The sequence below is a fragment of the Periplaneta americana genome, chromosome 6 (genome assembly GCF_040183065.1).
Source record: "Periplaneta americana isolate PAMFEO1 chromosome 6, P.americana_PAMFEO1_priV1, whole genome shotgun sequence".
Classification (NCBI taxonomy): domain Eukaryota; kingdom Metazoa; phylum Arthropoda; class Insecta; order Blattodea; family Blattidae; genus Periplaneta; species Periplaneta americana.
Window position 1 is genome coordinate 156,694,174 of NC_091122.1, and position 23,288 is coordinate 156,717,461.

General features: G+C 33.6%; 1 long non-coding RNA gene across 1 annotated transcript in view; it reads left to right on the forward strand.

The window, feature by feature from the left end:
• The window catches only part of LOC138701965 (uncharacterized), a 162,762-nt gene that overhangs the window by 123,727 nt on the left and 15,747 nt on the right, over positions 1 to 23,288 (forward strand). Inside the window, exon 3 of the long non-coding RNA XR_011332735.1 lies at positions 1,755 to 1,943. This is a non-coding gene — a long non-coding RNA (uncharacterized lncRNA). The remainder of the gene's footprint in view (positions 1 to 1,754; positions 1,944 to 23,288) is intronic.

The following is a 23,288-nucleotide window of genomic DNA, read 5'->3' on the forward strand; positions in this document are numbered from 1 at the left end:
GTGGAGAAATGCAACTAGAGATATTATTTTTATAAAATATAAGTATCTTTGATCTAGTAATAAATTTATTATTATTACTGTTACTATTATTATTATTATTATTATTATTATTATTATTATTATTACTACTACTACCAATCAGTCGCTAACGTATCTATCCACTCATCCGCCTAACCGCTCAAAATCATCAATTTATTCATCATTCCGTCCGTGTTTACTTACTACCCGGCCAAGCGAATTTCCGACTTGACCTTGTAAGTCAGGGCGCTGCTGTCAACCAGGTGTCCGTTTATGTTACGACACGATAACGTCAAAGCGTTGTTGCTGCATATTTTCCGTGTCGCAAGTTCTTTTTGTCGGGTAATTCGTATAACTCATGACGGAAACATAGTACTGTATACGGTATAACCTACGTCCGACTGTCCGTCGTTCTGTCCGTCCGTCCAGCCATCTTTCTCAGCCACTAAAATCCATCCAGCCATTCATATCAAAGTTAGATTTTTTTTTATAAAATTGTAACTCACTATTGAAGTAAGACTTGTTTATCAAATTTCACAGTAGTCTAAGTTATTTCTAAAGCATCATAAATAGGTAAGTGCATCGGTAATATGCTTAGAAGTTCAAAGTAACGTTCATGAAGTTTCGAAGTCTTAAAAAAAGTGTTATAATGCTATTCTGTCCTCTCGCTTTATATCCAAAATAAACACAATTAGGTCTACAACTAATTCAGGTTCACTAGAACCTGGACATCTTAATTCTAGGTTATGTCACTCCTTACAATGTTACAGGCATTAAAAAAATAAGGGTTTTTTTTTACACGCGACACTGAAACTTCTAACTTAAATTTTTACAGTTCTCCGGTGCGGTAATCTATGACAGATTAAGTTAAGTTATGTTGGGTTGGTTTAGGTTTTTCGTATGTCTTGTAAAAACGAATCTGTGACAGATTATTTTAGATTTTTGGTATGTCTTGCATATACGAATCTATGATAGGGCCCACACCTGTGGAGTAACGGTTAGCGCGTCTGGCCGGGAAACCAGGTGGCCCGGGTTCGATTCCTGGTCGGGACAAATTACCTGGTTGAGGTTTTTTCCGGGGTTTTCCCTCAACCCAATATGAGCAATGCTGGGTAACTATCGGTGCTGGACCCCGGACTCATTTCACCGGCATTATCACCTTCATCTCATTCAGACGCTAAATAACCTAAGATGTTGATAAAGCGTCGTAAAATAACTTACTAAAATAAAATAAATAACATTTATGACAGGTTAGGTTAGGTTAGTTTAGGCTTTTTCTATGACTTGCATAGGCTATACTAAGTGAAGTGAAATTTGAGTTTTGCATCATATTTTGAAGTATTCTACCTCTTTATTTCACGTATTAAATAATAACTTTTAGGTTATCTACACCGATAAATTCTTTCCAATTTTCACCTATTTTCTAATATGTTTTCAACTCAAATGACGTCCTATAACTTACGAATTCTTCACATTCCAAACTATCTTCCATCTGAAAGTTATACAATTTTTCCACTTTTTTCGTCAAGAAAAAACATTTAGTGCCGCATGTTATAGAAATCCCAAAAATAATATTAATAAAAATGTAAGTTTTCTACTCTTAAAACTACACTTTAGAGTCTAGCTCGAAACATGATTGCACTTACTTCAGTACTGGTACAATGAACAACAAACACCTGTTACAATGCTGGAGTTGAAAATTATTTGGCTTCTAAATATGTCGATTCATGTTGTAGGCTTGCAGCGGACTGAACAACTGAAGAGAAGGCAACAAGAAGCAGAAATGTCCGCGTTCCTTTGCTACACACACTGTTCGTGAAACTGGTCGAATGCTCCGCTAAAACAAAGCGGCATGCAGTGGATGTGCGCACGGAGGGAAGAAGACACACCTCTTAACGGAAGAGCTCCGCAGACTAAGCAAGGAAGTAAGCATGCTTAGTGATAATTGCGGTCTCGGAGACACTGTGCGACAACATCCGTGATGCCTGGCTAATTCAGTAGCTATGCAGAATAGCAAACTTAAAAATCTGCGTCCAATTATGTCTTCCATATACCAGATGAATAAAAAGTATGAACATTGCTTGTAGGTGTAGCTTTCCTATTTTTTAATTTTAAGTTTTTGGGTGTGCAAAAAGGGATATTTTGAAAGTGTTTTCAAAAACATTGTTTTTCATTTAGCTATAAAGAATCTGCTAAGGATTTCTTTTAAATAACACCATGTAGATATTTTTTTCTTTTTTTGGAGTATTCGGGTCTCAAAACGTACAAAGTAATTAGGCCTATGTTTTTATTATCTAACGTGTATTGAAAAAGATTGTTTTTCATTTAGCTATAAAGAGTGTGCCAAGGATTTTTTTAAATAGCACTATGTAGATTTTTTTTTGTGTATTCAGGTCTCAAAACGCAAAAAGTAATTGGGCCTATATTTTTATTATCTAACATGTTTTCCAAAAGATTGTTTTTAATTTAGCTATAAAGAGTGTGCCAAGGACTTTTTTAAATAGCACCATGTAGATATTTTTTCCTCTTTTTGGAGTATACAGGTCCCAAAACGTACAAAGTAGTTAGGCCTATATTTTTTATTATCTAACGTGTTTTCAAAAGGATTGTTTTTCATTTAGCTATAAAGAGTGTGCCAAGGACTTTTTAAACAGCACCATGTAGTTTTTTTCCCCCCTTTTGGAGTATTCAGATCTCAAAACGTACAAAGTAATTAGGTTTATATTTGTATTACCGGTATCTAATGTGTTTTCAAAAAGATTGTTTTTCATTTAGCTATAAAGAGTGTGCCAAGGACTTTTTAAATAGCACCATGTAGATTTTTTTTTTCTTTTGTGGAGTAGTCAGGTCTCAAAACGTACAAAGTAATTAGGCCTATATTTTTTATTATCTAATGTGTTTTCAAAAGGATTGTTTTTCATTAAGAATAAAAAATGTGCCAAAGACGTCTTTAAATAGCACCATGTGGATTTTTTTTCTTTTTTGGATTATTCAGGTCTCAAAACGTACAAAGTAATTAGGTCTATATTTGTATTACTGGTATCTAATGTGTTTTCAAAAAAATTGTTTTTCATTTAGCTATAAAGAGTGTGCCAAGGACTTTTTAAATAGCACCATGTAGATTTTTTTTCTCTTTTGGAGTATTCAGATCTCAAAACGTGCAAAGTAATTAGGCCTATATTTTCTATTATCTAACATGTTTTCAGAAAGATTGTTTTTCATTTAGCTATAAAGATTGTGCCAATAACTTTTTTATATAGCACCATGTAGATATTCTTTTTCTTTTGTGGAGTATTCAGGTCTCAAAACGTACAAACTAACTAGGCCTATATTTTTTATTATCTATAAACTACTATTGTCTATTTTGTACAAATTGTCTCAAATATATCTATGGTAAAAGAGCTTAACCTTCATCTTTTTAAATGTGGCTTTCTGCGTTAATTAGTGTAATTTGTTAAAATTAATTACAGAACGTGAAAATATGTTTACATTCCTTCATATAAAGTAACTAACAATAATGTGTTCAATTTACATACTATGATTCATCAGCGTCTCAATCACCAGTATCATAAACATTAATAAAAAATCGAAAATCAGTTATATGAGCACAAGCCATCTACAACACCCAATAGAAATAGCAACTCAACAGTAGTAACCACGGCCTACTGGTATACCCACATATTCTAAACACGCGCTATGACTACAGATGTTAAAAGTGTGTAAATAATCTTAACAAAAAAATTATAGTAAGTTCAAAATTTTTATCTATAATAATCTCTCTAGAGAAAATCAAAACTCCAGTGGGATTTAATTGACTATTACACGATTAGAAGAAAATATATAAAATTAGAAGAAATAAAGTACCCTAATACAATAAAATATTAAATTGATTTACTAAATACTAAACTGTCTTGAAAATGTATTATTGTACCATCCTATCAATACAAATATTCCACTAGATGGCAGTTGTGTGTTATGATCAGCTGTTCTTGTGTTACCAGTTGTGCCAACTATACAATCTTCATTGAACTCTATGGACAATTACTGATCAAGAAGGCTTTGTTGATTTAGTTTCAATTTTATTAAAACAGTCGCATTTCACTTCAATTATCAATATATATTAAACAATCTCTGATATGTGACTATCCATAGGCTCATACAGCAGAATGAAGCTATAACATAACCTAAACAAGATAAATGATAGAAAAGTTTTAATTAAGGATGATGAAATAAATATGGATCATTTTAAAAGGTGCAATGATTGAAAGTACAGTCTTGGCAAACAAAGAAACAAATGCTAGGGAGGTGATAAAACAAACAAAATTCTAGAGAGGTGATAAAAACAAATGCTAGAGAGATGATAAAAATTGTAGTATAAAAGTGTAATAGTCAGAGAAAACATTTTAATGTCTTTTTTATGAATATAACTCGTCTCCTTCCAGTGCCTTTCTCATTTCGCTTTTGCCTCATCGAATTATGTTCAGCCCAATCAAATGCCTCTGAAAAAAGATACCAATTTTCTCTTTTATATCCGATAATATCGAACCCGGGTCCGTTGAACTTGTAGCGTAAGATACTACGTCTTGAATTATAACATGAAAGACATATTACGTGTTTGTGTATTCGTTTTTTTTATTTGTAGTTATACGAGAATTGTATTTACGATAAAACTCTTTCGGAATGCCTTATAAAGCCGAAATAATTTATTATACGCATGTATCAGTAGAATTAAAATTAGCATGAAATTAGATAATTGATTCCATTAATGTGCAGTAGGGTAAATACATTTCAGTAATTCATACTTCAATCCAATTTTTTCTGGAAGCAGGGGATCGAACCCCGACTCTTTTTACCGCTCTCTTTGAAATCCATTTTAATAGGCCTAATAAATTATTCAATTATTTCTTTCGGGTTTTAACTTATTACAAGCTACGCATTTTAACTGATATTAATCTGTTTTGTAATTTTTCACTGCAAGTGCTTTAAATAGTAATATACGTTACAAGAGCGGTATGTTGACGTTTTCATGGTCGAGGAAAAGATTGAAAAAGCGAAACGTAGTTGAGCTTTTTTAATTTCTGAGAACATGAAAACAAACATACCGCTCGTGTATCATACATTATTTTGTGCGAAGATCGTTTATTACATACCTGAAAGACGAATTTCTAATTAGTTGCAATGAAATCTCCATGTTCGTTTCTGTTTAATGACGGCAACTTCGAAAAACTTAATATCTTTCTTCAACATTGTTGCTATAAAATGTTTTCTGTGTTTACTATACTCCAGCAGGCCGTGATATACGTCTGTCTTCCCCCCCCCCCCCAGTCTATAAATGCGAACTTAAAACAAACGGTAAGGTTATGTAATGATTTATTTTTCATTTTAATATTTTAACAATATTATTTATATAACATATTGCAGTAATAACATCCGCATCTGGAATGTTGTTGATTTTTTCACGGCTTCCTTAATGTTACTTGTATCAGGAATGCAATAAGTTTCGTGGAGTAGTAGACTTTACTTAATTTTTTAAAATATTTAAAAACAATAATTAACATTGCAATTTAGGTGAAATTGCAGTGGTAAGTTTCCAATGTATAATTATTACTATGTTAAACGTCTCTAAAAATAAAATGTTAAAAGCCTAAAGCAGTAAAATGAATGTCGCGCTTAAGCGGTAAGAATAGGGAAATTGTTATGTGTGTTACGTTGGGAATTCTGAATGTGGTATTTCACACTTACCGCGTATTGGTTCTGTGCGGAAAACAAGCAAATACGCACGATTTCGCACAAAAGTATTATGACATAGGCTACATAATTCTGGGATATATTAGACTTATTATAAAGTAACTAACATACTCGTATTTCTAAACAAATTGAGCAATCAAGATGAACTAAGTGGCTATGGAATTTGCTAAGAACTGAATTTAATCTATGCATGTGAGTTATCTGTTGTCCATATTCTACAATGTGTTTGCTTCATTATTGAGACTAGAGTATTCTACATAACTATTCCGGTTCAATTTTCATCTGAGCCGAAACACGTAATAAACAGTTGTAGGCCTATATCTTTTCATAATCAGCTACCTTCAATTCAAACATCATTTGCAGTTTATAAGGATATATTTCCAGAACTTTGCATAAGTTTTTGCAAATATTGCTTATGGCATTTGCAAGCGTTTTTTTTTAAATATATTAACAAATTATCAGAAGTTAACGTAAAATTTTCCAAACAGTGCTTATGGCATTTGGAAGCGTTTGCTTAACACATTAACACATTTTCTGTAGTTTCTTAAACTTTTTTTAAAAATTGCTTATGGCATTTACAAGCGTTGTTTCACACATTAATAAATGTTAAGAAGTTTGCGTACACAAAAACACAACCAAAACAAATCCTCAACACAACTGAATTTCAGAACACACACTATTTGACTCCACACTACACAACACAAACACACCCCACCGAGGTGAAGACACCGGAAGACGCAAGAACCACAGCAGTTCTGAAGATGGCTCTTAAGACGAAACTGGTCAACTAGATATTTATAAACTTAGTCAAAATTAATGGTGTTTGAGAATAAGGTGCTTAGGAAAATATTTGGGGCTAAGCGGGATGAAGTTACAGGAGAATGGAGAAAGTTACACAACGCAGAGCTGCACGTATTGTATTCTTCACCTGACATAATTAGGAACATTAAATCCAGACGTTTGAGATGGGCAGGGCATGTAGCACGTATGGGCGAATCCAGAAATGCATATAGAGTGTTAGTTGGGAGACCGGAGGGAAAAAGACCTTTGGGGAGGCCGAGACGTAGATGGGAGGATAATATTAAAATGGATTTGAGGGAGGTGGGGTATGATGATAGAGACTGGATTAATCTTGCACAGGATAGGGACCGATGGCGGGCTTATGTGAAGGCGGCAATGAACCTTCAGGTTCCTTAAAAGTAAGTGAGTAAGTAAGTAAGCAAGTAAGTCAAAATTAATACGTGAAAGTGATCACCAAATATTGTATTCCTAAGTGATATAGGGTCTAGATGTCGTCATTAGCCCTATACTTCTTGTCACTGATTGCATTTTAGTCACTGGCGTACTGGCCACCTATTACATTTTAACCCGGGCGTTTTCGCCACCGATTACATTTAATAACTTATTAATGTTTTATTGGAAAAATGTAATGAGATTTAAATGTAATTTTAAGGTTGTTCTCGTGGTTGCGCATATAAGTATAATGCGATTTAGGCCTAAATCTCATTGTACGGTTGTTTCCGTGGTTACGCATATAAGTATAATGAGATTTAAATGTTATTGTAAGGTTGTTTCCGTGGTTACGCATACAAGTATAATGAAATTTAACTGTCATTGTAAGGTTGTTTCCGTGGTTACGCATATAAGTATAATGAGATTTAAATGTTATTGTAAGGTTGTTTCCGTGGTTACGCATACAAGTATAATGAAATTTAACTGTCATTGTAAGGTTGTTTCCGTGGTTACGCATATAAGTTTAATGATATTTAGGCCTAAATGTCATTGTACGGTTGTTTCCGTGGTTACGCATGTAAGTATAATGAGATTTAACTGTCATTGCAAGGTTGTTTCGGTGGTTACGCATATAACTTAACTTAAGTAGAATGAAATTTAAATGTAATTTTAAAGTTGTTTCCGTGGTTACGCAAATAAGTATAATGAGATTTAGGCCTAAATGTCATTGTATGGTTGTTTCCGTGGTTACGCATATAAGTATAATGAGATTTAAATGTAATTTTAAGGTTGTTTCCGTGGTTACGCATACAAGTATAATGAAATTTAACTGTCATTGTAAGGTTGTTTTGGTGGTTACGCATATATAACTTAACTTAAGTATAATGAGATTTAAATGTAATTTTAAAGGTTGTTTCCGTGGTTACGCATAGCCTACAAGTATAATGAGATTTAACTGTCATTGTAAGGTTGTTTTGGTGGTTACGCATATATAACTTAAGTATAATGAGATTTAAATGTAATTTTAAAGGTTGTTTCCGTGGTTACGCATACAAGTATAATGAGATTTAACTGTCATTGTAAGGTTGTTTTGGTGGTTACGCATATATAACTTAATTTAAGTACAATGAGATTTAAATGTAATTTTAAAGGTTGTTTCCGTGGTTACGCATATAAGTATAATGAGATTTAGGCCTAAATGTCACTGTACGGTTTTTTCCGTGGTTACGCATATAAGTTAACTTAAGTATAATGAGATTTAAATGTAATTTTAAAGTAGTTTCCGTGGTTACGCATAGCCTATAAGTATAATATGATTTAAATGTCATTGTAAGGTTGTTTCCGTGGTTACGCATATACAGCAAGTATCTGGCAAAAAATGTTTAGGTGTAAGGTGATGTTTTACTTATTTTAGTTATATCATATTTATTGTATTGATGGAGCATCATGAAGAGGAATTTCGAATCACTCGAAGTATTAGCGGCTTTGTGAAACTAATAGTAGATCAAGAGTATGTGTAATTATACCAGGATAAAGTTTAAGATTCCGGTGTTGTTTGAGATGCGACCGGCACAGAAGATACAATAACGCTACAATAACCTTAACTTCAGATAAAACATTGTAATTGAAAGCCCTTCTGAACATCCAAGTCATGGTCCTAACTGGGGAGGGATTCACGACATTGAAACCGTGGATACAATTAAAGAAACTGCACGAACAGCAGATGCATCACCTGCAGTCATTATTCAGAAATGTCTCGAGTGAAGCAAACACGAACCTGCCAAAGGAAGAAACCGTGAAGAACACTGTCCGAAAAGTACGAAGACAAAATTTGTCACCTGAGTCCCCACATATAGATGAATTGGAAGACATTGATGATCAATGAGCCATCGGACACAATTTTGGTGGCAATTTTGAAACATAAATCATCTACAAATCAAGATTTCAGTATAACTCCCTGTAAAGTTGATTTGAATAATTTCGGGGGAAAAATTGTTCCGGGGCCGAGCATCGAACCCGGGACCTTTGGTTTAACGTACCAACACTCTGCCAACTGAGCTACCCGGGAACTCTACCCGACACCGATCCAATTTTTCCCTCTATATCCATAGACCTCAAAGTGGGCTGACAACCGTCAAGCAACCAACTTCGAGTGCACACTAACTTCGTGTGACTTAAATTGTGGTTTTCTGTTAACGAACAGTGACGTGTATTATGCAAATAAAGATTTCAGGTATAACTCCCTGTAAAGTTGATTTGAATAATTTCGAGGGAAAAATTGTTCCGGGGCCGAGCATCGAACCCGGGACCGAAGTTGGTTGCTTGACGGTTGTCAGCCCACTTTGAGGTCTGTGGATATAGAGGGAAAAATTGGATCGGTGTCGGGTAGAGTTCCCGGGTAGCTCAGTTGGCAGAGCGTTGGTACGTTAAACCAAAGGTCCCGGGTTCGATGCTCGGCCCCGGAACAATTTTTCCCTCGAAATTATATAAATCATGTAACATTTTATGAATTGTGGCAATTTTGAAACATTAATAACATAAGATTTCATACAGTGTACCTATGGATATTTTACTTGTCAAAACGAATTATTATTTTTAAGAAAATGTATATTGGTGACCAAAAAGTCGAAATGACCAAAACATTGGGTGAAAAAATTGAAGTGACTAGATGATACAATGACGAGATTTCCGGTGACGAGAATTTCGCTTCCGAGTGATACAATGTTTAAAGTCGTGTAATCAAGATTAATAATACAATAATGTTATTTTTTTAAAGATTACTTAGTAGATTAGTTTTATTGATATTATTACGTGAGTTTTCTGTAGTAGTTGTGTAGGAGAATGCCACAGAGGAACTGATATGAAGCTCTTTTAGGCCTGATCATAATCAGACACGACGGGAGTGGCCAGGAGACGTACGACTTGTCATATGAAACTAAATTGTAGTATAAGGCAGACCTGGGAAAGTAGCCTACAATATTTTAACAGGCCTGTTTTACAGAAATAAGATTGACGAAATAAATATTCTACTGTGGTCTATTCTATTCTAGGCTAGCTAATATTAACGAACATAACAATATAATTATTATATAAATTTTAATATTTTTTCTGTATTTTAAGCCTTTGGGTTTGCGAATATTCACCGAAGTTAAATTCTACTAATTTTTTTAAAATACTTCTCACACTACGGATGCGATATTTTGCTTCTGGCTCGGAAAAGGGATGAGGCAATACAAAATGTCTATTTTGTGTCAGTTTCAATGTAGCGGGGCTGACGGCTCCATGGCACGGGAAGACTCCAGACAATTGAAGGCCCCCATTCTGCTCCGTGAGTGACAGCAAACATCGATCTCTTGAATGCGGCGAACATACGTATGGATAACCCCCGTGTTTAAATTCTGAATTATAAATTCCAGCGCGTTCTCGTTTAAAACAAAGCGGCTAGAAATCGAAGTGGAGACCAGCCGGTAGATGCGTCTGAAAAATCCTGCCTGCTGGTTTACATACATGTTCCTGCAACACTGCGAAAATGCGAGTCTATGATCTCTCGCTAGAGAGGATGTATGTTCAAGGAGAAGTGTTTATTTATGTATTTACTAGCCGCACCCGTGCACTCCGCTGCACCCGTTAGAAATAAATATAAAGTAATTACATAATTAAAATAGAACGTTTGACTTAGGGAACATTCGTGTTTGATAGAAGGATAAATCGTTTAATATGTTACTTAATTTAAATTGCATCCAAATAATTAAAATGCGATCATTTTGGTCCAGAGACACTCATTTGGTGCAATGACAATTCCTTTAACCTGTTTCTTAATTTTTATTACATGCAACCATAGTTTAATGAAGATTGACATCATTTAGATTTAATGTGTATATTTTATTTTACTTGTTATAGGTTTCCATTGAATTATGGTAATAACTTAATTTTAACCCTTGTTTTCTACGTATTCAGTAAATTGCGCTTGGCCCACTATGGTTGTGAACCCTTCAAATAACTTAAATTATATTATATAATATTATATATCATATCATATCATATCATATCATATCATATCATATCATATCATATCATATCATATCATATCATATCATATCATATCATATCATATCATATCATATATCATATCATATCATATATCATATATCACATATCATATCATATCATATCATATCATATCATATCATATCATATATCATATCATATCATATATCATATCATATCATATCATATCATATCATATCATATCATATCATATCATATCATATCATATCATATCATATCATATCATATCATATCATATATCATATCTTATTATATTATATCAGAAGTTACTGTAATAACATTATAGCATTATGTCCATCTAAAGAAACTACACTTTCCAATGGTGAAATAATAATTAATTATACAAATCGGTTAATTTAGCTTCCGATATTACTTCATACAAACTCAGAAACATTCTCTGTAGGCTATCTTTCATAGCTTTCGATTGTTGCTGTCCAAGGCCCCTTATAGACGAAGTCATTTGTTTTTTAATTCATTTCACGGCCTTAGATGGCAGTTATTTTAATTTTAAAATTCATTTATCTCATTAAATATCAGTCCTATCAAAATTTTTCAAGGAATAAAACTTATCGAAAATTATTTTTAAAGAAACTTTTGTTAGGTAACATTTTTCACAAAAATCAATAATAAGCGAGATATTTCAATTTATTTAATTCAGGCCCCCTTATAACCCCCCTTTTAAATAATGTATTTTGAATGTCGTATAGCCTAAAATCTAAGTTACAACGAACTTAATTTATATTCCAATTTTCATCGACATCCGTTCAGCCATTATCGCGTGAAAAGGTAACAAACATACAGACAGACAGACATACAAACAAAAATTTAAAAACAGCGATTTTCGGTTTCAGGGTGGTTAATTATATATGTTAGGACCAATTATTTTTGAAAAAATCGAAAATTACCAGAAAAATTTCAGCTACAGATTTATTATTAGTATAGATTATTTATTTTCATTTACTTAGGCCTGATCGTTATTCTTTTTTTTCCAGCTATCTCTTTTTATACAGAAATTTATGTGACTATATTTAATATCTAGGGGAAATCACCCTAAAATGACATACCGTTTTGTTTTTGGTCTATAGTCATGGTCTGAATGACGATTCTTAGATTATTTTATGTGAAACATTTGCCTCATGTAGTTATTTATCTCACGTTGTCATGTTTATGTTTTTATGTTAATGTAAATCATGATATCTAGACAAGTTTGAAAATGTATATAATATGTAGGGCCTACATGTTTTCCGAAATGCAGCGAGATTGAAACACTTGGACATGTGCTGGGATCATGTCCACATAGGCGGAGAGAGACTTGTTTTCTTGGGGAATGCAAAACAAAACCATAGAATCCCCATATAACAAGGTTATGGGGGACATCATTTACCTCCTCCCCCACTCTATAGCTTGACCGTGGTACAGTATATCGGAATATGATTATTTATTAAAGTTGTTTTTGGGGGGCATGTTTCTTAAAGTGTGACATCCATATATCCGCGATGTTTCGGATCGAATTGTGAAGGGCTCGAACTGTAGATCTACTATAAATTATAATAGGGCATAATTTAGAATAATCTCTTTCTTTCTCTCTCGTATAGAAACGCATATGCATCAATAAAACTACGTAACAGTGCTAACAGAAACTTTTTTCATATTAAGCTTTTCTGGATATTCCGAACATATGGCATATCATTTTAGCCCGCAGTGTCATCGGTGATTCATCCGAAAATGCTGTGAACACTGTATGGTCTAGTAAAGCTTTAATCCTCCTTATACAAAGTTAAAAGAGTGCATTACAAGATAGATAATAATTTTACACGAAATGTTCTTCTAACAATGCAATCGAATATCTATTCGCGAAAGAAAAAAAACTGAATGTTACTTTTTAGTTTTCGGCTCTTATCAGTAAGAAGAAAGCTTCTGATTAGCAGTGGCGTAGCGTCAATGTAAGCTAAAAAGCTCAGCTTCCCCAGTTAATAATAATTTCATAATAAACTTGCAGTCTATGGACAAAATTATTTATTAATTTTAATAGAATTTATATTTACGCGTTAAATATTGTGATGCGGCAGCTAAGGATGATTTGTGATGCAGCAGTAAACAAGAAGCCTGCACACACCAGCTTCCAAGCAGACTGGTTTCTTTCTACTCCTCTTGTGTGTAACCCATCCCGCAGATTTTCTATCCCTCTCTAACTTAACTATCCTGGTCGCAAGGGTAGCAAGAAGCTAGCTTTGACATTGAAAATAAGTAGTTTCCGAGTTATCCCTTTTCGTGAGTTGTGTTTAGTTGAAGTGTTAGTGTGCACTGTGGCTGATATAATAAATAATGAGTGAAGTAACTGTTCCTGACACCAATTTACTTAAATTTATTAGGACAATTCTATTATCAAGACTGACTTAAGAACAAAAGTGTGATCTGAAAAACAAATGACCGACTTCCTTGCTGTCGATGAAGGACACAACCAAAAGACAGACGCATACTTACGTAATGATACTAAAACTGTATCTACTGACCGTTAACATTGTGGTTTCTATAAGCATGACAGGGAGTTAGCTAATGTTATACGTATACGTGTCTATTTGTTAGAGATATGTGTAAACAGTGAAATCATATTTTACTACGTACCATTTGAGGTCATGCCTTATTGGTGTTACTTACGAGATTCCAACCAATCTTCGACTGCTGACTTGACATTGACTACTATTTATTTTAAAACTATATTTTGTAATACGTTTTCTCATATTGCATGAAAGACAACTTGAATTAGCTTCCCCTGCTTAAGATTCCATGCTACGCCACTGCTGATTAGTGCTTTAATTTAGGAACAGGGTTGGCAATCCACCTCTCTAAATAGTATTGTACACAGTCGTTTAGTCGAAACTTTCATTGTATCATTTCATCCGAGTATGTCATTTTAGGCTGATTTCTCCTATGGGCTATATTTGTATGTTTAGGCCTATATATTTAATAAGAAAGAAATGCGCACAATGTGCAACTTAAATTATTCTATTCTCCAGAACTTTTGTGAGTGATTCCTACTTCTTTTCACATTTTTTTTGCAAAATGTGGTGTGTGTCATACTATTTCGCGCACAATGGGTCGCTTAACTCACGAAGACAAGATTTTCGTTAAACATTTGCACCAATATGATAATTTATCTGTCCGTCAAATTGTAAGGAACTCTGTTTAAAGTGTACAATGATTGATTAACAAGATACGGACATGATATCCCTCCTGAGAGATTATTGCGTGAAAGATCGCATTTCTCAGATTCTCTGATGATTTCCGCTGGAGTTTCAAACGAGATCTTAATCCTATGGAATATTTTGTATGGAGTCAACTACTAAAAGCAGTTTACTACAAAACAAGAATTCGTAATATTGAACATTTAAGACAACGCCTTCATGAATGTTGGGACCGGCTTGATCAAAGACAGATATCCAGTGCTATTGTATAATGGAGAAGATGCCTACAAATGATTGTGCGGGCAAATTACGGTCACAAAGAGCATCATTTTTAATTTTGATTATTTCAAAGATTATTAATTATTATTAATTTTACCAACATTCAGTTTCTGCAGTTTGAAGCAATAAATTATCTCCAAAAACCACATTTTTCGCATCGTTGTGTATCGACCTCCACAAGATTTTAATTGAGCCTCAAAAAACATAATAAAAAGTCCTGCTCATCTTTAAAATCTACTCTTTCCAATAGTGTATTCATTATAAATTAATGTTATGTATTTCCGAAAATGGAGTATTTCTAATTTTTTGTCTTTTTTGACCCACTGTGTATTTGTTTATAAAACATACGAAATGCACACCACTGTTGTCGCTTACTCCTTTTACGAGGGTACACAATGAGCATTTGACGTAAGAAAAGACAAGAAGTTCAGAGCCAAGGTAGTGGAATTAACATCTACACTTCTCTACGTGTCCCCATATCTGGTCCAATATCAAATGTAGTTAAAGTTTATGATCATATGCTTGACAGTACCTAAATGTACCACAATTATAGCTTACAATCACAGTAGCAACTTCGATCCAGGGCTTTATAACATGATAATAGCTAAATTCCCAAACATACAACTTGCCAAAATCAATCAATTAAAAATTCCTATTTAGAGAGAAAATTTAAAGTTCAAATATTGTGATATCTGGTTTTTTTTTGCTTCTTCTTTCTTTTTTTTTTTTACTTTTCGCTCTCTTATTTAATAAAATATCTTAACATTTTGTGGAATACCACATGAGCACGAATATGCAAATTTTTTCTGGGAGTACTAGAGTGTTTTTATACAAAAAAAGCAATATGTATTTTTGTTCTGGCAATAAATTATTATTATTATTATTATTATTATTATTATTATTATTATTATTATTATTATTATTATTATTCAATAAAATTCACAGGTATTCAATTTCAGTAAGGAAGGCACAGATGCCTAACGTTAGGTAGAAATATAAAAGTTTCACACGTAACCTTGCGTTGAAATCTCCTAGAAAAATATTCCGCAATTTACTCATCTTTAATACTTTGCTTATGGCCTTCAAAAGCCACCACTTCCGTAAACTCTTCTTTCATCTTAACATGACCACCCCTTTCGGAATCCATTTTGTCCTTCAACGAATTTATAATTTTTAGTTTCCCATTGCGCAAAATACACGTATGATGTGTGAAGCATTGTGATAATGCAATATAAAATTAGTTATTTACAATAGAAATGTTTAAATTAGCATTTTATTTCGTGAGTATGGATGTTTGTGAAACGAAGCCAGAGGACGAGTTAAATAACTCTACGAACAAAATAAAACAATTTTAAAACGTGTCGTACATAACAATTTTTTAAACAGTCGTTCTACACTACTGTATTTCCCCTCATTGTAATAATAATATAACTTTTATCAACAGTAATCTCACTAGAGGTTTTGAATTATCTGGAGAAAATCAAAACTCGAGTGGGATTTAATTGACTATTACACGATTAGAAGAAAGTATATGAAGATTACAAGAAATAAAGTACTCTAATACAGGAAAATATTAATTGACTTACTGAAATTCTATCTCACTAATATTAGCTTCACCAAAACGTTTGAACGGAGTCGCTATTTGCAGTTGTCTATGCTGCAAAAAAATGACGATCGCAAAGCATGTTTTATAGTACCGTAAAGAATTTGCAGTTTGAAATGTTGGCAGAAAAAGAAACAAATGCTAGGGTAGTGATAAAAACAAACAAATCCCAGGGAAGCGATAAAATTAAACAAATGCTAGGGAAGCGATAAAATTGTGCGATAAGCAGCCATTATTGGCTGAAAGACGTCCTTTCGTACCGTTTTATTGGTCAAAAGTAGTATGACGTAGTAAAAGTGTAATAGTCACATTAAAATCAAGCAATGATATATGTTGGTAGTAGAGCATTCGACTGCGGATAAAAGGTCACCGGGTCAAATCGGAGTGAAACCTAATTTTTTCAGATTACATTTCCCAATTGTTCCCTATAGTTATTAATAAAATAACTGCTGAAGCAATATATTTAATTTGCGTAAAATTCTTAATCAAAAGTAGTAAATTTTAAAAGCTGTCCTGACATTGATAGAAATACTTTATGACTGATATTGCTGCCGTGTGATATCCAGTAGGAAACAATATTGACAATCGGAGCTAAGAGTTGAAAGTCAGTATTAAAAATACTTTTCACACTAGTGTTAAAAGTACTTTTCGGATGTTACTATATAATACGGTTGGTTAGCGTTAGAAGATGTACTTTTAGGAATGGCCTTCTAAAAAAAATATGTTTTTGTTTTTCGTAAAAATACATGTTTTTATTCCTAAGCTGAAAATCATTCATGATTATTTTCCTTACTGAAAGTGAATAGGTAATAGTCCCAACTAAGATTGGAGAACATCTGCTTTTCGTAAGATAATGATCCTATGCGCTTCAGAAGAGAAGTAACGGACTTTCAGAAATAACATTTTTCCTGTTGAATGGATCAGAAGTGAAGAACACATTGAGTGGCCGGAAATATCACCTGACTTCAACCCGCTGAATTTCTCTCTGTGGGGCTACTTGTATCAGAATAAACAAAAATACATCTCGACCGTCTGAAGAAGGGAATTATTAAGAGACGAGATGTAACAGATTAGTTATGTGGCTGCGAAAAAAAACAATGGAAAGCTTTCGTGGTAGATTGGTACATTGTTTGACTATGGATGGTTTTCAATTCGAGAACATTTTGTAAAGATTGGGGAGCGTTTTAATTTATGTTATAATTTGATTAGCAATTGTCACTTGAATGCTATAAATTATAGGCCTATATTTTATAAACACAAAACTATTTCGGTTAACGATTGACGAAGCCTGATAAAATTATGATTTTAGTACATAGAAAATGAAAACATTAATAAAAAGATATCATTTGTAAATATTTCTTTATCACGTTCAATATTCGTGAATAAATTTATTTTCAAAAACATTGGCATAATGTTAATTGATTTATTTATAAGAACTTTGTGTATAAATTTATATGATAAAACTGAAATAATGTGAAGGTAATACAGGGACATCATTTTATTTTTACTAACTTTTCTAATATTACCTGGCTATACCTTGTTGAGAACCGAAAACACCGTTTGCTACCCCCTTCCACGACTGGAGTTCGATGATACTGGCTTAATATCCAAACAAATCACTTTACTAGGTATAGGAGGAAAGAAAAGTAATTCATCCATTTACGTAAACTAGGAAATATCACGCTTTTGTGTTTAATAATTTTCATTAGGTTTTTGTATAATCAAAACATAGTACAGTATTAACAATGAGTGTTTTTACTCACGAACTGAGCTGTCCATGTGGACGTATTCATTATGAGTGTATATTATACTATCTACAGCACATTTTCGTACACTATAGAGAATGAAGTGAAATTGAAAAATAATCATAATATGGATATTTAAACACATTTTTGAAAATGGTGGCAGTTCATTTCGATACAAGCTTCAGTTCTAATGTGTATATTATTGTAGCCTACTAATACACTATCGTACTTAATTCCAATTACCAGTTTCGTCCTTCATACCAGTAACTCATGTTGAAATAATTCTGTACCTACTCTATAAAAGAGTACCTTACGTACTGTAAATTCAATCTTCACTTCTGCTCGATCCGTAAAGATAAAATTACTCAGACATGCTATCTACTGCCCGTCCAAGTGATTATGTCGCAGGGTCGTAGGAAGGGGGAGGGGAAATCACGTGGCAGTTAATTACTTAACGAGGTCCTTTTATTTAACTTATTTTAAGCAGTTGTATGGGTATAATATTACATAGACGTCCTATTCCTAACAAAAATTAATGTTCTCAGAAAATAACTAAGACAACTCAGCCACTAGCCTTTACAGAGAGGCGAATAGAAGCAGGTGGGGGAAACCGGATGCGACGTAGGCAAATGGGCGACAGTACCTGTGAGAAAATGATTCAATATTGAAAGCCCTTTCGTCACTGGAAAACGGGAACATATTTTTGGAACGTACTGTTTACTATGACCGTATGGCTACTATGACTGTATATGCGGTCTTGGATCTGTGTGGAGGACGGTTGAACTTCATTAGTAGAAGGGGTGGGAGTGAAGTACATTCAAAAACTCAGGTACAATAAAAATTGAAGTAAAAATAAAATGATGTCCCTGTACTAATATTCCATAGGTATTATTTACACTAATTACAATGTGCCTGTGTTTTGTAGAGCTACGAAATTTTTTTTTTTTTCTGGAATAGAAAGGAAGTTCTACTTTACATAAAATTTGCGTAAATATCTATTACTGTTATTATAATGATCAATATATTGTAAGCAACAAAAGAGTACTTACATAAGATAAAAATGTCAATTAACCTTCATTTACTTTTAACTAAATACAGTAACTGGGACAATAATAGAATAATGCATATTTCTGAATTTAGATACAACAAAATTTATCTGCGTAATTAATTTTAAGCTCTGGCTATTCTTCTTCTCTCTTAGTTAGGGCACTAATTATTGATTAATTTCAATATTTATTCATTTCGTAATTTCAACATCATTATTTTTATAATCGCATAATTAATATGCTATGGTCAATTCAGTCTATATTTATTGATCATTCTTCTTTTGTTTATCACTAACAAATTTAATGTTCTCTAAATTGTTTCATGGGGATAACATTTAATGAATAATTCCTCCATCTGGCCTGGTTCCCAAAACATTAACCACAGCCTTTACTGTGAACACAGCTTAATCGCTATTTAGATTAGCGCCTCTTCCATTCGTTGGCGGGATTAATGGAAAACAATACCGGTTTGGTTGAATTCGGAAGAAAAGATGCAAAAATGAATAGAGAAGTCTCGTGTCATTTGTCTACGCAAGGTAATAATCATTGCGATGCTATATTAATTGGATACCGATATCTAAAACTTTTTACAAAAAATGTTACTTAGAAGACATACTTTGGATCAATAGAGAAAACGTCCATTACATTTCGTCTAATGACTAGATTTCGGATTATAGGTTAAATGACAATTTTTTTCTGTAGGCATAAACTAAAACTATTAAATATCTTCACATTTTATATAAAATATGAATGTTTGAAAGCGGTTTTATGGTGCCTAAAAAGCCTACTTTGTCCACTGAGTCGATCTGATTGGCTCAGTTGGTATAACGCTAACCTTCTATGCCCGAGGTTGGGGGTTCGATCCTGGGTCAGGTCGATGGCATTTAAGTGTGCTTAAATGCGACAGGCTCATGTCGTTAGATTTAATGGCAAGTAAAAGAACTCCTGCGGGACAAAATTCCAGCACACCGGCGACGCTGATATAACCTCGGCAGTTGCGAGTGTCATTAAATAAAACATAACATTAACGTTGCTCATTGATACCTATTTGTTTAGGTTTTAGTGTCTAAAATTGCCTATTTCTGTTTGTTAGGTATATATTTTTAAATTTTCGTGCAGGAGTGAAAGAGAAAGTTTTGAATGTCATGGGGTGGGTTTGGTTCAAATATCGTGTAATAGTTTGGTTGTAGGAATTAAGAAATTCCTGGAAGGTGTCTGGTTTTGTTGACCACTTGAGCAGATAGTAGGAATGTGATGAATCGGGAGGATGTAGTTCTCCCTAAAGCAATCAGCATGGCAAATATTTCTAGATTTAAATATGCTTCCATTGCTTCGGTATCATTGGGAAGAATTTTTTTTCGCTTATACAATGGTTCTGTCTAAGAAAAGGCAAAGTTTCACAATAGAAAATTGGAGAAAAACATTATGTATTGCAATGCCAATTATGAATAATGTGTTAATTGTAAATGTATTGGTAAATTAATTATATATTAACAGCCTTAGAGCAATGAGACCGATGATTAAAATTACGTACCGGTATTCATAATGTAAGACTTAACAAAAATAAAGTTTCTAACCGCCATATTTTTATACTTTTCTTGTCACTGTATTATACCGTAATGCTTAATACTCACTAATTAATTGCATTTTACTGTAGTTTGTGTGGATAGAAATTACATTGTAGCTGCTTGAAACTATATTTTTAGGTGCCTAAGTCTATGTTTTAGTGCCTATTTTCATAAATTCAGGACCTATTTTAGGTGCCTAAAAGTTAATTTTTAAGGGTGCTATTCATAGACATTTCGCTAGCCCGCGCTATAAGCGTGCTACACTAGCCCCGGCTATTGACTGGTTACTTGTACAGGATTCATATCATATCATATCATATCATATCATATCATATCATATCATATCATATCATATATCATATATCATATATCATATATCATATATCATATATCATATATCATATATCATATATCATATATCATATATCATATATCATATATCATATCATATATGATATCATATCATATCATATCATATCATATCATATCATATCATATCATATCATATCATATCATATCATATCATATCATATCGCTAACACTGGTTTATGGATACGAAAAGCGCTAGTTCGCTGATCATCCACCGGAAGCCCGCGCTAAGAATGACTATGAATACGGCCCTTAATGTCTAAAAATCCGAGGTCTACTAATGACTAGGGCCGTGTCATCGGTATATTTGTATTAGTCTGAAGGTGAACATACGACGCCGGACAGAATGTAATCGACGTGTTTCAAGTACAGACAGCGGAAGCGAATTTGACACACGCCTAAGCAAGCATGTTCCGTGTTTTGTATACAGTTATTGCGTATTATAAAATCAAGACAATACAATCGTTGTAGGCTATATGAGAGTTAACATAGGAAAGATCTAAAATGTTGAGGTTTAGAATAATTGTTGGAAATCATACTTAAGTTGTCACAAATGTGGTAAAACATAAGTCTGAATACATTTTTTTTTAATATTTAGAGTTTTTCATTACAGTTTTAGAATGTCGAAAACGTATATGATGAATGATGATATAAGAAAAAAGGTGTGTTCGAAAATGAACACAGTAATACAAAAAAAAAACTGTGGTTTCAATACATTATGCAAAATTGCAAAAGTTTTGTCAGATGACAAGTGTGATTGTTATAAACTTGATGTAGAAATGGATGATGTGAAATGTTTTACATATGCGCCCTTGGTTTCAACCGATGTTGAACGCAGTTTTTCCGCATACAAGGTTTTACTATCCGACACTCGGCGGTCATTTTCATTTGAAACTTTGAAAATGAATGTTGTTGTTTATTGCAGCAGGAACTGAAACCAGACAAACAACATGCAAGAAAAGTAAGGTACGGAATAGATGTGATAAATAAATTAATGTAATAGTTAAATATAAGGAAATCAAAATTGTACATCATATACGTTTTCGGCATTCTAAAACTGTAATGCAAAACTCTATACAGGGTGTATCTAAATTGGTGTCAAATATTTCGGGGACGTGTTCCTAACAGCAAAACAATTACAAAAAGTTCATATGAACATTGGTCTCAAAATAATTTATTTCAGAGTTACAAGACAAAATTTAATGTTACAAAAATTGCTCGGAGTGGCTTCCTCCTGCTTCGATGTGTCCCCTAAACCTGCGTTACATGCTCTGGCGTACTCTGTTGAAAATTCCTGGAGTGTTTCGTATTTCGTGAAATCCAGTTTGGATACGCTCTCAGAATATCAACATTAAGTACAGCAGTCGCATAAACCAGGGACTTTAATGTCCCCAGACGAAGAAATCCATTGGATTCAAATCAGGCGATCGAGCAGGCCATGCAATGAATCCCCTTAGACCAATACATCTTTGGGAAAATCGATCATTAAAAAATTACGAACTACCAGACTGAAATGAGCTGGAGCAGCATCGTGTTAAAACACATTCGTTGGATGACGTCCAGAAGCACATCATCAATTAAATGATGCAAATCATTTCGTTCTGTTCACTCACAGAATACATTTTCTCCTGATTTCTTTGCTCTACAAAATACAAACAAACAAAAAACCATCAAACAATCAACGGTCAATGAAGGGACAAATCCTTCAATAACTCCCTAACGAATGGTTTTCAGACCCATGTTATTGTTTTTGAGTTATGATCAGGCTTCGGTCCTGGGCACAGAAACGTATGAAGTTCAGAACGCACGGACTGTAGTGTTGTGTTGGTGGAGTGGAGTGGGAGATGGAGTGCGCCGTTACTTCGTGTCTCAATATGTAAACGTCCGTCATAGTACAGCACAAAATATATTTCACTCTGTATAGATGCAGTATATACAGTACATTCCTAGTGTAGACAATAAATGTCTACCATTAAATTATTAACGTGAGTTGTAACCTTCAATCAGGTGTCCTTACGCCGAAGCCTGTTACACGTACCGCAGCCAAGCAGCAATACACACAACGGTAATGCACACTACGGAACAACCTGTGCTGTTGCAGTCACCCTTTCACACGGGTCATGACATCATTTATACTCCGAGTACTCTAAACCTCATACTGGTTACTCTGTATCCCTAAGCCGTAGCGTGGTTATGATAAAAGAATACCATTTTACTCTCTATCTTTCTTTTACTCCTAGATTTGGAAATTATGGTCTGTACTCTGAATCGGGATCTTCATTTTCGTCATCGTCTTCGTGTATAATTTAAGCTTATAGCTTATTGCGTGCAAGTACTGGTCGTTGTTATCTTTGAACATTTAGAATTACAAACCTCTCGTTTTTCACATCTCCAATACATTTTGTTGTGGTCTTTGTTAAATGAAT